A 14,011-nucleotide genomic window follows, 5' to 3' on the forward strand; every position below is an offset into this window, starting at 1 on the left:
CTTCAGTAGACCCCAAACACCACTGAGAGAAAAAAGCACAATATGGTAAATTATGCTTTATTTTTTCCCAGGGGCATGTAAAGCAGCACACAAAAATATTAAAATGAGAGATGTTCATGAGGAGCTGATTGAGTTTCTGTGCTATGCACCCCACATACCTGGAGGGTCGAAATATGAGACTCGGGTAATTGTAATTACTGCCCTTGTTCACTTCTGATATTGAAAGACATTCCTTTATTTCGTAACTCTGTGTTACATGTTTTATTTTGCACAATGCTATTGGCACACAACAGTATACTGACTAATGTTCTTAACTTTCATTTCAGAAGAAGAAAAAGAAGCAGGTGCATTATGCAGCGAATAGATTGTCACCTGGTCGTGATTCTTGAACATCTTTGTAAAGGATGAGCTAAACAAAACATTTATACTTTTACAGTCAGCCTATATATTGCATTGAAATTTAGATAAATTGAATCATCAAAGAAATTAATAGTTTTACAGATTTTTCAATGTAAATTTACTATCAATAATGTACCTTTTTACAGTACAGTCAAACTTTATTTGCTCCACAATGGAAATTTATATACAGTGGTGCTTGAAAGTTTGTGAACCCTTTAGAATTTCTATATTTCTGCATAAATATGACCTAAAACATCATCAGATTTTCACACAAGTCCTAAAAGTAGATAAAGAGAACCCAGTTAAACAAATGAGACAAAAATATTATACTTGGTCATTTATTTATTGAGGAAAATGATCCAATATTACATATCTGTGAGTGGCAAAAGTATGTGAACCTTTGCTTTCAGTATCTGGTGTGACCCCCTTGAGCAGCAATAACTGCAACTAAACATTTCCAGTAACTGTTGATCAGTCCTGCACACCGGCTTGGAGGAATTTTAGCCCGTTCCTTCGTACAGAACAGCTTCAACTCTGGGATGTTGGTGGGTTTCCTCACATGAACTGCTCGCTTCAGGTTGTGCCACAACATTTCGATTGGATTAAGGTCAGGACTTTGACTTGGCCATTCCAAAACATTAACTTTATTCTTCTTTAACCATTCTTTGGTAGAACGACTTGTGTGCTTAGGGTCGTTGTCTTGCTGCATGACCCACCTTCTCTTGAAGTTCAGTTCATGGACAGATGTCCTGACATTTTCCTTTAGAATTCGCTAGTATAATTCAGAATTCATTGTTCCATCAATGATGGCAAGCTGTCCTGGCCCAGATGCAACAAAACAGGCCCAAACCATGATGCTACCACCACCATGTTTCACAGATGGGATAAGGTTCTTTTGCTGAAATGCAGTGTTTTCCTTTCTCCAAACATAACGCTTCTCATTTAAACCAAAAAGTTCTATTTTGGTCTCATCTGTCCACAAAACATTTTTCCAATAGCCTTCTGGCTTGTCCACGTGATCTTTAGCAATCTGCAGACGAGCAGCAATGTTCTTTTTGGAAAGCAGTGGCTTTCTCCTTGCAACCCTGCCATGCACACCATTGTTGTTCAGTGTTTTCCTGATGATGGACTCATGAACATTAGCCGATGTGAGAGAGGCCTTCAATTACTTAGAAGTTACCATGGAGTCCTTTGTGACCTTACTAACTATTACATGCCTTGCTGTTGGAGTGATCTTTGTTGGTCAACCACTCTTGGGGAGGGTAATAATGGTCTTGAATTTCCTCCCTTTGTACACAATCTGTCTGACTCTGGATTGGTGGAGCCCAAACTCCTTAGAGATGGTTTTGTAACCTTTTCCAGCCTGATGAGCATCAACAATGCTTTTTCTGAGGTGCTCAGAAATCTCCTTTGTTCGTGCCATGATACACTTCCACAAACATGTGTTGTGAAGATCAGATTTTGATAGATCCCTGTTCTTTAAACAAAACAGGGTGCCCACTCACACCTGATTGTCATCCCATTGATTGAAAACACCTGGCTCTAATTTCACCTTCAAATTACCTGCTAATCCTAGAGGTTCACATACTTTTACCACTCACAGATATGTAATATTGGATCATATTCCTCAATAAATAAATGACCAAGTATGATATTTTCATCTCATTTGTTTAACTGGGTTCTCTTTATCTACTTTTAGGACTTGTGTGAAAATCTGATGATGTTTTAGGTCATATTTATGCAGAAATATAGAAAATTCTAAAGGGTTCACAAACTTTCAAGCACCACTGTAGACCCATGTTTTTAAAGAAGAAAAAATTACTTAGCATGATATATAGTTTTGATTTGAGCATTACTTACAAGTAAAATTACATTTTCTTCTGTGTTCATTACTATATGTGGCCTTCACTGTAAATGCAAATATTCAAATTAATTAGAAATGATTAGTGAATCAAACTTAGAAATCATCAACCTGTTGTCAACACTAATATTAAATAAATAACTGATAATTTCAAGTTGGAGAACACGCTTAACTTAGTGTACTCCACTTCAGTTAAATTAGAAAATATAATTTATTGTCCCAGAGTCCTTTGGGCGTTGTGTTTAGACATGCGCAGACCTGCCCCATCTACGCGCGGTCTTTTCAGCACATGCACCAGGATTAACAAAAGTGGAACATGTTTCCAGAGCCTTAAATGATGCGTTGTTTAGCATTGAAAATAAATGTTAATTGCAAAGTAAATCCAATGTGTTCACCATTCATTTGTTTGGGGGCTCATTACCTTGTATTGTGTTTTTTTTTTTATTAAATTAGCATGTGTCCTATTGTCTTTCGCAAAACTCTTTGGTCAAGAAAATTAAAGTTAAATTGGCCTCAATATGAAGGATGAGTAAAACTAGAGAATTAAGCTTTCACAATTCATGAATATTAAGTTAAATTTATGAAAAAAGATATCTGAAAGCCATTGATTTGAGTACTGTAAACTTAAAATAAATAAGTTAATGTAATCAAAATTATATAAGATGAGTACTGCAAACTCACAATAAATAAGTTAATGTAATCAAACTAATCTAAGTTAATTTGAGTACTGCAAACTCAAAAAAATAAGTTAACCCAATCTAATTTATCTAAATCAACATAAATGACTTTTTTGAGGCAACGACTTTGCATATTTTTTTTAAGTAAAGTCAACTTATTATATTTTACAGTGTTGGGCAGAAAAGCAAGTGTTGACTAAATTTGACCTTAAACAGAAGAGCAATTACTGACTACGCCACCAGGGGACTTTCACCCCAGGAATATTAACCAGAAAACACTTCAATGTTGACACGCAAGGTTCGTTTGACTAAAGACACCAGAGACCAAAGTTATGAAAATACAAAAAGGCTATTTTATTACAATGTTTACAAAAATAAAAATTCTTTCCTTTACTTCACAAACAATCACTTTCATTCACACTCACAATCCAAAGATTTAACTGACATGTATGTGGGGCAAGGATAAGGGAGAAATCAATATTAACGGGGCCGAGGCCTACCAGCAGGGGGCAAGATACCAGGAGACGGAGAAGAGATCCAAAGAGGCACACCATGCAAGCCCACGTGTCACACTCACTACAAACCAAATCAAAATAAATCAAATAAAATCAAAAACATAAAAGGAGAATTCCACACAGGCACACGTGAACACACACACGGACAATAGGAAAACACCACCACCTAAGGAATCAGCTGCCACCCCGTCTTGGGCACACAGTACCTGAAAAGTAAATAAACAGAAAAAAGGTATGAAGAAAGAAAATCAAACAAAGAAATAACACAGCTAGATCACAAACTAACCAATTAAAATGCACAACCACACACCATGTAAACTAAGGGAGGGGAACTACGTGGACCACTGATGATCCACAGCTTGCAATAGCCTCCCACCAGTACTGGCATACAATTGGCAACCAAAGGCTGCTTGCCATGGGCGGCACGGTGGTGTAGTGGTTAGCGCTGTCGCCTCACAGCAAGAAGGTCCGGGTTCGAGCCCCGTGGTCGGCGAGGGCCTTTCTGTGCGGAGTTTGCATGTTCTCCCCGTGTCCGCGTGGGTTTCCTCCGGGTGCTCCGGTTTCCCCCACAGTCCAAAGACATGCAGGTTAGGTTAACTGGTGACTCTAAATTGACCGTAGGTGTGAATGTGAGTGTGAATGGTTGTGTGTGTCTATGTGTCAGCCCTGTGATGACCTGGCGACTTGTCCAGGGTGTACCCCGCCTTTCGCCCGTAGTCAGCTGGGATAGGCTCCAGCTTGCCTGCGACCCTGTAGAACAGGATAAAGCGGCTAGAGATAATGAGATGAGATGAGGCTGCTTGCCACGGCAGGAAAGGTTAGCAGACGTGGTTGCTGGCCACACACAAATTCACATAAAATAAGCTCTCACGAGCATTAAACCAAATAAGCCAAATAAAAATAAAAAAGGCATTAACATAAATCAGGCCGAATAAGATAGCCCACTGGCTATCCACAGCTATAGAAAAAGAGCCTCCTGCCAGCAGGTGAAGCCTGAGCAGGGCCCTGTACTACGAAGCGGGTTTTCTGGCTTACCAGGGTAACTTCGAGAGTAACTTGATCACGTGCAGCGTAACTTCCCGATTAACCCATACTACGAAAGTTGGCTATGTTCAAACCGAGGTATGCTGCCATGGCAACTTACGCTGCATCTCAAACCTGCTCGTCTCAGGTTATGTTCTTGGTTAACCCGAGGTTTCCGATTAACCACACCCTTTTTAAACACCACCTCTCCACCGACATTTCCTCTAGAGACAATGCCAGCGTACCTGGATGACCCGTGCGATATCGGAGCGCAGATTAGAGATGGGATTTATGGCTCTTTGATGGGATCCGCATCTTTGTGATCCGTTCTTTGAAAAGAGCCGTTCGAAAGACTGGCTCATTTGGCTCTTTTAAAATATTTATTCAGTTTTAAGAAGACAGCGTCTAAAGAAGCCAGATCCCTCTGCTTAGACAGTGACATCAATATTTCTGGACATACCTTTTATATAAAGCAACCTAGACTTACATTATTGTAACCCCTAAACGCTCATAAATAACCATTAAAAAACAATGAGGGCTTCAATGAATGTCCATGCAGAACGGCTTTTCTGTAAAAAAAAAAAAAAGAACCCACTCAAGAACATAGTTACCAAGAACGCAATATTTAAAAAAAAAAAAAAAAAACACTTGTTTTACAAAAATATTTAAGTCTGAGATACAAAATAGATACAACTAGACAAACAGATAAATAAATAAAATACACAAAAACAGAACAAACAAAATGACGATAGAATAAATTAAATGAACGTCCGTGCAAAGTAGTTTCCCCACAATATTATCATTAATATCACACAACAACATTATAAACTATATACAAAACAATTTGAACTATTAGGCAAACAGATAAAACTTGAATAAATAAAAGGCAAATGAATGCTTGCTTGCACGCGCGCACACACACCATTATGAATGATGTTTTTATATTTCATTTTCACCTGTTGCCAGGTGCGTTTGGCACTGCTGTTGCCTCCGAAATGTTCACAGGACCGACACCAACTTAGTCAAAGGGACTGAACAGTCAGTCATCCTAATTCATGTGACTCTGTGCACAGATCAGCTTAAGTAGGCGACTCCATGAATTTACCATACCAAATTTTATTCAGGATTTTTCGGACATTAAACAAGCTATATATGACTGGGGCCACGTCGAAGGACCATTTTCTGTGACTTGTGATTGATCATGAAGCTTTCTCTCATCCTATACTCCTGTTCTGGAACATGTAGAAGGGAGAATGTACTTGCGCATTTACCCGATCGGCAATTCGTTGCCAACATGCTTGCCGCTCCTTACTGGCAGCCGCTGTGTTAGATTTTGCTCTTAATGTTGTTTTGAACTCCTCGTAGCTTTGCATTATGACAGCGCATTCTTCCTCCGTGAAGTACGGCGACCGTGCCATTGTGAACAGCGGGGATTTGCGCTGATAACCTCCCCTTTAACGTGAACGCGCATTAACCCTGATTAGGTTAACACAGGTTCAACAAATCAACTTCATAACTGGCGTCGTAGTACCGTTTAACCCCAAACAAGATAACCAGGTTTTGTCAACCCCGGTTTAGCGGGGGAACCCTGGGTTACTTCTGGGTAGGTTAACCTCCGTTCGTAGTACAGGGCCCAGGACTAAAACAAATAAACAAAAATACCCAATTTAACAGAAAAGAAAATATCCCTCATACCACACTCCAAACACACACATTGATTATAAATGAATAATGATCAGGCACACAAACAGTCTCACACACATACACACACACACACCCTACAAAAGTTAAAACTAGTGTTAAAGGGCTGTGGTGGTTTCGCAGCCCTCCTCATGCAGGCAGCTGCACCAATCAGAGAAAACAGCACTTAGTAGAAACGCGCTGGCAAGAACAGCAGCAAACCCGGACCAAAACCGGCAACACCACACGATCCAAAACTTCTCGCCTAATCCCAGCGAGGCTCATAGAATTCCATGGGTCATCTGCACTTAATACAGATGCCAAGAGAACATTCGGAAGTCACTGCACACAAAATGCACAGCTGGACAAGACCGGAGGAAAGCCAAACAGTGGATACACGGCCACAGGTAAACAGGAAGGGGTGTGACAGGAAACAGCAAGAAGGGGGGGTCGTCACGCCTCCAGAGTTCTTCTTCTTCTTGGATTTTTATGGCGGTTGGCAACTTAACGTATGAGGTGCATTACCGCCACCTGCTGGACAGGGGTATGGTTCAAGAGCCTATTCTACAACTAACCTGGGTGATTAAAAAAAAAAAAAAAAAAAAGATTGGTGACACTAGATCCTCTGAATAAGCCCTGTATCCCTCAGAAACTTAAAAACATAATTATAGCAGACATGGCCTGAGCTTACTTTCAAAAGTTCCTGTATACTCAAACTTAGTTTTTCTTTTCTCAGCTGTTCCATTAAAACATTCCTTTCTGCTTGATATTCAGGACATTCACACATGACATGTTGTACAGATTCTGGGCTACCACAAAACTCACATCTTCCATCTACATGCTTACCCATAAGTGCTAGGGTGACGTTCAGCCTAGTGTGCCCAAATCTCATCTCATCTCATTATCTCTAGCTGCTTTATCCTTCTACAGGGCCGCAGGCAAGCTGGAGCCTATCCCAGCTGACTACGGGCGAAAGGCGGGGTACACCCTGGACAAGTCGCCAGGTCATCACAGGGCTGACACATAGACACAGACAACCATTCACACTCACATTCACACCTACGGTCAATTTAGAGTCACCAGTTAACCTAACCTAACCTAACCGGAGCACCCGGAGGAAACCCACGCGGACACGGGGAGAACATGCAAACTCCACACAGAAAGGCCCCCGCCGGCCCCGGGGCTCGAACCCAGGACCTTCTTGCTGTGAGGCGACAGCGCTAACCACTACACCACCGTGCCGCCCCCTGCCCAAATCTCATCCTTGAAAGAATGTCTTCTTCTCCCTTACTCCTGTTTGAGGATCTACATCGACCTATACTATTTTGTATGCTGTATAAATGCCTTCCAGTACGTCCACTGTCCCATAGAGACTGCCATGATTCTCTAGTTTTTCTTTTTATTATGCTTTTGACTTCAGCCTTGCTGTAGTCCACTTCTAACTCAACATTGCTGTTGCTGGCAGCTTTTTTGGCACAGCTATCAGCCATTTCATTGCCTGCTACTCCTATGTGAGCAGGTACGCCTCCAGAGTTCAAAATCACTCTACCATAAATAGGCTCGTGACGCACGCCATTAATTAATTGGACTGGCCCCTCCCAATGCAGCCAGATCTCAAGGAAACTGCGGAGTAAGAGGTAATTCCACCTGCTACATATAGTTAATTTCTGTTGTACAACTTGAGTGAATTTTGATGGTTCAGTTTGCCTAAAATTTTCAGTCACAATATTTGAAATTAGGAATATATTGTTTAGTCAATGAATGAAATAACATTTCAATAATATATATTTTTAACATTATTTTAGACATTTTATGAACTTTCAAAACGTGGTTTGGAGACAGATATGACTTGAGTCCTTTCTTTGAGCTGGAGTGTATTTTTTAAACTTGAGTATTCACAGTAACGTAATTGTATTCAGTTGGGACCTGCTGTCAATAAAAGTCATTCATTACATGTTCAGGTCTTGAGTTTTCATTTATTTTTAAGCCAAAAGTGATAAATTATGAAGATTCTCACAAGGTTCCCAAAACATTTTTTTTTCATAACGTTAAGACCTAACATTCCCATAACATAATAAAAACTCTACAAAAAAAATGTTACTCCAACATTCCCTGGGAACATTCACAGAATTTTAAAGTAAACATTCTCCTAATGTTTATGCAATGTTCAATTGTTAGCTGGGATTAACATTCCCATAAGATAATAAAAACTCTACAAAAAAATGTTATGACAACATTCCCTGGGAACATTCACAGAATTTTAAAGTAAACATTCTCCTAATGTTCATGGAATGTTTGTGGAATGTTCAATTGTTAGCTGGGTATCTGTACTAGCATGAGGATGTTTTTGAATGAGATTAGAAAGTCACTTTGTCTCTGCCAAGTAATGTATGTAATGTTCCTGATTATGTGAATGCCCTTTTGTCAAATATGCATACAGTACATACATACTGTACATACATACAGTATACTTTATCTTAAACATCTGAGAACATATACTGGCATAGAATTTATATTCGGGAGTTTTTCATTGGGGGCAGCATGGTCATATAGTGGTTAGCACTGTCACCTCACAGCAAGAAGGTTCTGCGTTCAAGCCCAGTGGCTGACAGGGACCTTTCTGTGTGGAGTTTGCATGTTCTCCTCGTGTCTGCATGGGTTTCCTCCGGGTGCTCCGGTTTCCCCCAAAGACATGCAGGTTAGGCTAATTGTTGCCTCTAAATTGACCGTAGGTGTAAATGTGAGTGTGAATGGTTGTTTGTCTCTATGTGTCAGCCCTGCGATGACCTGGCGACTTGTCCGGGATGTACCCCACCTCTCACTCATAGTCAGCTGGGATAGGCTCCAGCTTTCCTGCGACCCTGCACAGGATAAGCAGCTACAGATAATGGATGGATGGAGTTTTTCATTGCCACCATCGCTTCTGGCTTGCTCATTCGGAATAATTTTATAAATATAAACTTATATGTTATAAATGTAAATTTTATATCCAGATTCCTTTAAAGCCACTTTGTGACATTGTCCTTTGGACTATACAAATAAAATTTAACTGAATTGTTTCCTCCATTTTATCTTCAACATCCTAGAAAATATTATACTTGCATAGAATTCAAACAGTTTTTTTTTTTCAATCAGTATTTAGGTCTCATCATAGTTCTGAGGCAGTACCGGTTAAAGTAGTAAATTGCCAACTACTAGCCTCCAATCAGGGTTTTGTCTCCTTGCTCATGTTGCTCAACCTCAGTAAAATACATACTAATTCAACTATCAAGAAGCATATCTGTGTTGAGTATAGCTAAGCACGTCCTGGACTATAATTCACTCCGCATTCTTTACTGTTCCCTGGTTTTACCGTACTTAAATTACTGCTCATTGGTGTGGGGAAATACGTATAAATGTTCACTTCATGCAATAACTATACTTCAAAAAAGAGCTATAAGAATAATTCATAGTGCTGGTTACCAAGATCATACAAATTCACTATTCTTAAATTCAAAATGTTTCAAATTCAGGGATATTATAGAATATAAATCTGCCTTAGTAATGTACAAAGTAAGGAATTATAAAGTACCCAGGAATATCCAAACAATGTTCTCGGATAGAGAGGGGGGCTATAATTTTAGGGGGAAATTGAAATTTAAAATTTGCAGTGCTCGGACAACGTTTAAAATGTTCAGTATTTCTTTTTGTGGAGTAAAGCTATGGAACAGTTTGAATGTGGAGCTCATGAAATGCACAACTATAAACCAGTTCAAAAACGGTATAAGGAACAGATCTTTATGAGGTATAGGGAGGAGGAATTACAACAACATTCCATTGATAATATAAGTGTATATATGTGGGAATGGGTACGTACATAAATCTCCTTCTCACCCCCGGCGGGGGGGGGGGGGGGGGGGTATCCATGTCATCCTCAAGCTCGGGTCCTCTACCAGAGGCCTGGGAGTTTGAGGGTTCTGCGCAGTATCTTCGATGTTCCTAGGACTGCGCTCTTCTGGACTGAGGCTTCAGATGTTGTTCCTGGGATTTGCTGGAGCCACTCTCCCAGTTTGGGGGTTACTGCCCCAAGTGCCCCCACTACCACGGGGACCACACAACCCTTGACCTTCCACATCCGTTCCAGCTGCTCTTTCAACCCTTGATACTTCTCAAGTTTCTCATGTTCCTTCTTCCTGATGTTGGCGTCAGCTGGGATCGCCACATCTATCACCACCACCCTCTTCTGCTCTTTGTCCACCACCACTATGTCCGGTTGGTTAGCCAGGATCTGTTTGTCAGTCTGGAAGCTGAAGTCCCACAGAACCTTGGCCCTGTTGTTCTCAGCCACCTTCTGTGGTATGGCCCATTGGGACTTGGGTACTTCTATTCCATACTGGTTGCAGATGTTCCTGTATACTATCCCAGCCACTTGGTTGTGCCTCTCCATGTACGCTGATCCAGCTAGCATCTTACACCCTGCTACTATGTGCTGGACTGTTTCAGGGGCTTCTTTGCACAGTCTGCATCTTGGGTCTGATCTACTCTGGTAGATCCTGGCCTCTATGGCTCTTGTGCTTATGGCCTGTTCTTGTGCTGCCATGATTAGTGCCTCTGTGCTGTCTGTCAGTCCTGCATTATCCAGCCACTGGTAGGATTTCTTGATATCAGCCACACAAAGTTAATGTTTTGGAATGGCCAAGTCAAAGTCCTGACCTTAATCCAATCGAAATGTTGTGGCACGACCTGAAGCGAGCAGTTCATGTGAGGAAACCCACCAACATCCCAGAGTTGAAGCTGTTCTGTACGGAGGAATGGGCTAAAATTCCTCCAAGCCGGTGTGCAGGACTGATCAACAGTTACTGGAAATGTTTAGTTGCAGTTATTGCTGTTCAAGGGGGTCACACGAGATACTGAAAGCAAAGGTTCACATACTTTTGCCACTCACAGATATGTAATATTGGATCATTTTCCTCAATAAATAAATGACCAAGTATAATATTTTTGTCTCATTTGTTTAACTGGGTTCTCTTTATCTACTTTTAGGACTTGTGTGAAAATCTGATGATGTTTTAGGTCATATTTATGCAGAAATATAGAAAATTCTAAAGGGTTCACAAACTTTCAAGCACCACTGTATGTGTGTGTGTGTGTATATATATATATATATATATATATATATATATATATATATATATATATATATATATATATATGCATAATTGTAAATAATATATATGCATAATATGCATAATTATGATATTATGGGTGTCTGTGTACATATGGATATGTGTATAGTTATAGGTATGTGTATATGTATGTACTGTATATATGTATTGTATGTGTGTATATATGCAAAACATAAGTATCAGTATATATGATTTGATTTGGTCGATATTATACCATGTTGGTATGTTGGTATGTTTTCTTTTTTGTTTGTTGCTTTTGTTTTCTTTTGTATATATAGTTTATTATGGTGGAAAGTGACGTTTGATTAGCGGTGGTATAGAGGGTTAGGATTTGATAAATTATTTACTTCTTCCTAAACCTTTCCAAACATTATTGTGTTACTGCCTTGTGGCTACACTATTCTGTTTGTTTATGACGATGTTTTGATTATTGCATATTTTATTTTTTTATATCTTTCTTATTTACTGTTCGGAATCAATCAATCTATCTATCTATCAATCTATCAATCAATGAATAATACATGAATAGTCTTGTGCAGTAATGCTTCAGTAGACCCCAAACACCACTGAGAGAAAAAAGCACAATATGGTAAATTATGCTTTATTTTTTTTCCCAGGGGCATGTAAAGCAGCACACAAAAATATTAAAATGAGAGATGTTCATGAGGAGCTGATTGAGTTTCTGTGCTATGCACCCCACATACCTGGAGGGTCGAAATATGAGACTCGGGTAATTACTGCCCTTGTTCACTTCTGATATTGAAAGACATTCCTTTATTTCGTAACTCTGTGTTACATGTTTTATTTTGCACAATGCTATTGGCACACAACAGTATACTGACTAATGTTCTTAACTTTCATTTCAGAAGAAGAAGAAGAAGAGCAGGTGCATTATGCAGCGAATAGATTGTCACCTGGCTGTGAGTCTTGAACATCTTTGTAATGGATGAGCTAAACAAAACATTTATACTTTTACAGTCAGCCTATATATTGCATTGAAATTTAGATAAATTGAATCATCAAAGTAATTAATAGTTTTACAGATATTTCAATGTAAATTTACTATCAATAATGTACCTTTTTACAGTACAGTCAAACCTTATTTGCTCCACAATGGAAATTTATACAGACCTATGTTTTTAAAGAAGAAAAAATTACTTAGCATGATATATAGTTTTGATTTGAGCATTACTTACAAGTAAAATTACATTTTCTCCTGTGTTCATTACTATAGTTAATTTCTGTTGAAAACTTGAGTGAACTTTGATGGTTCAGTTTGCCTAAAATTTTCAGTCGCAATATTTGAAATTAGGAATATATTGTTTAGTGAATGAATGAAATAACATTTCAATAATATATATTTTGAACATTATTTTAGACATTTTATGAACTTTCAAAACATGGTTTGGAGACAGATATGACTTGAGTCTTTTCTTTGAGCTGGAGTGTATTTTTTAAACTTGAGTATTCACAGTAACGTAATTGTATTCAGTTGGAACCTGCTGTCAATAAAAGTAATTCATTACATGTTCAGGTCTTGAGTTTTCATTTATTTTTAAGCCAAAAGTGATAAATTATGAAGATTCTCACAAGGTTCCCAAAACATTTTTTTTTTCATAACGTTAAGACCTAACATTCCCATAACATAATAAAAACTCTACAAAAAAATGTTACTCCAACATTCCCTGGGAACATTAACAGAATTTTAAAGTAAACATTCTCCTAATGTTCATGGAATGTTCGTGGAATGTTCAATTGGGTATCTGTACTAGCATGAGGATGTTTTTGAATGAGATTAGAAAGTCACTTTGTCTCTGCCAAGTAATGTAAAATATATCAGATGTTACACTTTCTCTAGTTCCAAGTAAATGAAAAAGGTGATACATTAACTACAGTGATTTTTTTTTTTTTTAACATCACTAGCAGGTTTTATGTATCTCTCATTAGATTATTTAAGTTCGGGAACTATAATGGCATTTAACATCTTTCATTGGTTATTTGTTATTGACAAGTTGTTGGATTATTTTATTATTACCTTTAATGACGTGGAGTACCTGTAAGTTTCATAACCTGGTTTTCTTTGTTTCAGAGTTTTGCTTTTACTCATGCACCTTTGTTTCTCTTTTATTTATTGCGAATTAGTGCTGCCATTGTATGTATATTCATGTACTTCCTGATAATGTTCCCGATTATATGAATGCCCTTTTGTCAAATATGCATGCATACATAAATACAGTATACTTAATCTTCAACATCTTAGAACATGTACAGGCATAGAATTCATACTGGGGAGTTTTTCACTGGGGGCGGCACGGTGGTGTAGTGGTTAGCACTGTTGCCTCACAGGAGGAAAGTTCTGGGTTCGAGCCCAGTGGCTGACAGAAGCCTTTCTGTGCGGAGTTTGCATGTTCTCCCCGTGTCTGCATGGGTTTCCTCTGGGTGCTCTGGTTTCCCCCACAGTCCAAAGACATGCAGGTTAGGTTAACTGGTGGCTCTAAATTGACCGTAGGTGTGAATGTGAAAGAGTGTTTAATCTGTAAAAAGTGCCCTTCAGTGGACAATTTCTGATCCTGCAAATTTTTTGAACTGTAAAATAATAACACATGATGATATCATTTTAAACATTGATATGATATGCACTGTAGCTTTTCTAGGCTTCATATTTGTCCTGAAAATAATTCTCTCTCACTC

The 14,011-nt window shown here is 38.8% G+C and overlaps 1 long non-coding RNA gene across 1 annotated transcript; it reads right to left on the bottom strand.

The window, feature by feature from the left end:
• Positions 1-3,267: 3,267 nt before the first annotated feature.
• On the bottom strand, positions 3,268-6,565 carry LOC132885861 (uncharacterized). The gene is made up of 2 exons (XR_009654628.1): positions 3,763-6,565; positions 3,268-3,658 (listed from the first exon to the last, which is right to left on the bottom strand). It is a non-coding gene; the product is annotated as an uncharacterized LOC132885861 (long non-coding RNA).
• Between the last annotated feature and the right edge of the window lie 7,446 nt (positions 6,566-14,011).

This window comes from Neoarius graeffei, chromosome 5 (genome assembly GCF_027579695.1).
Source record: "Neoarius graeffei isolate fNeoGra1 chromosome 5, fNeoGra1.pri, whole genome shotgun sequence".
Lineage (NCBI taxonomy): Eukaryota > Metazoa > Chordata > Actinopteri > Siluriformes > Ariidae > Neoarius > Neoarius graeffei.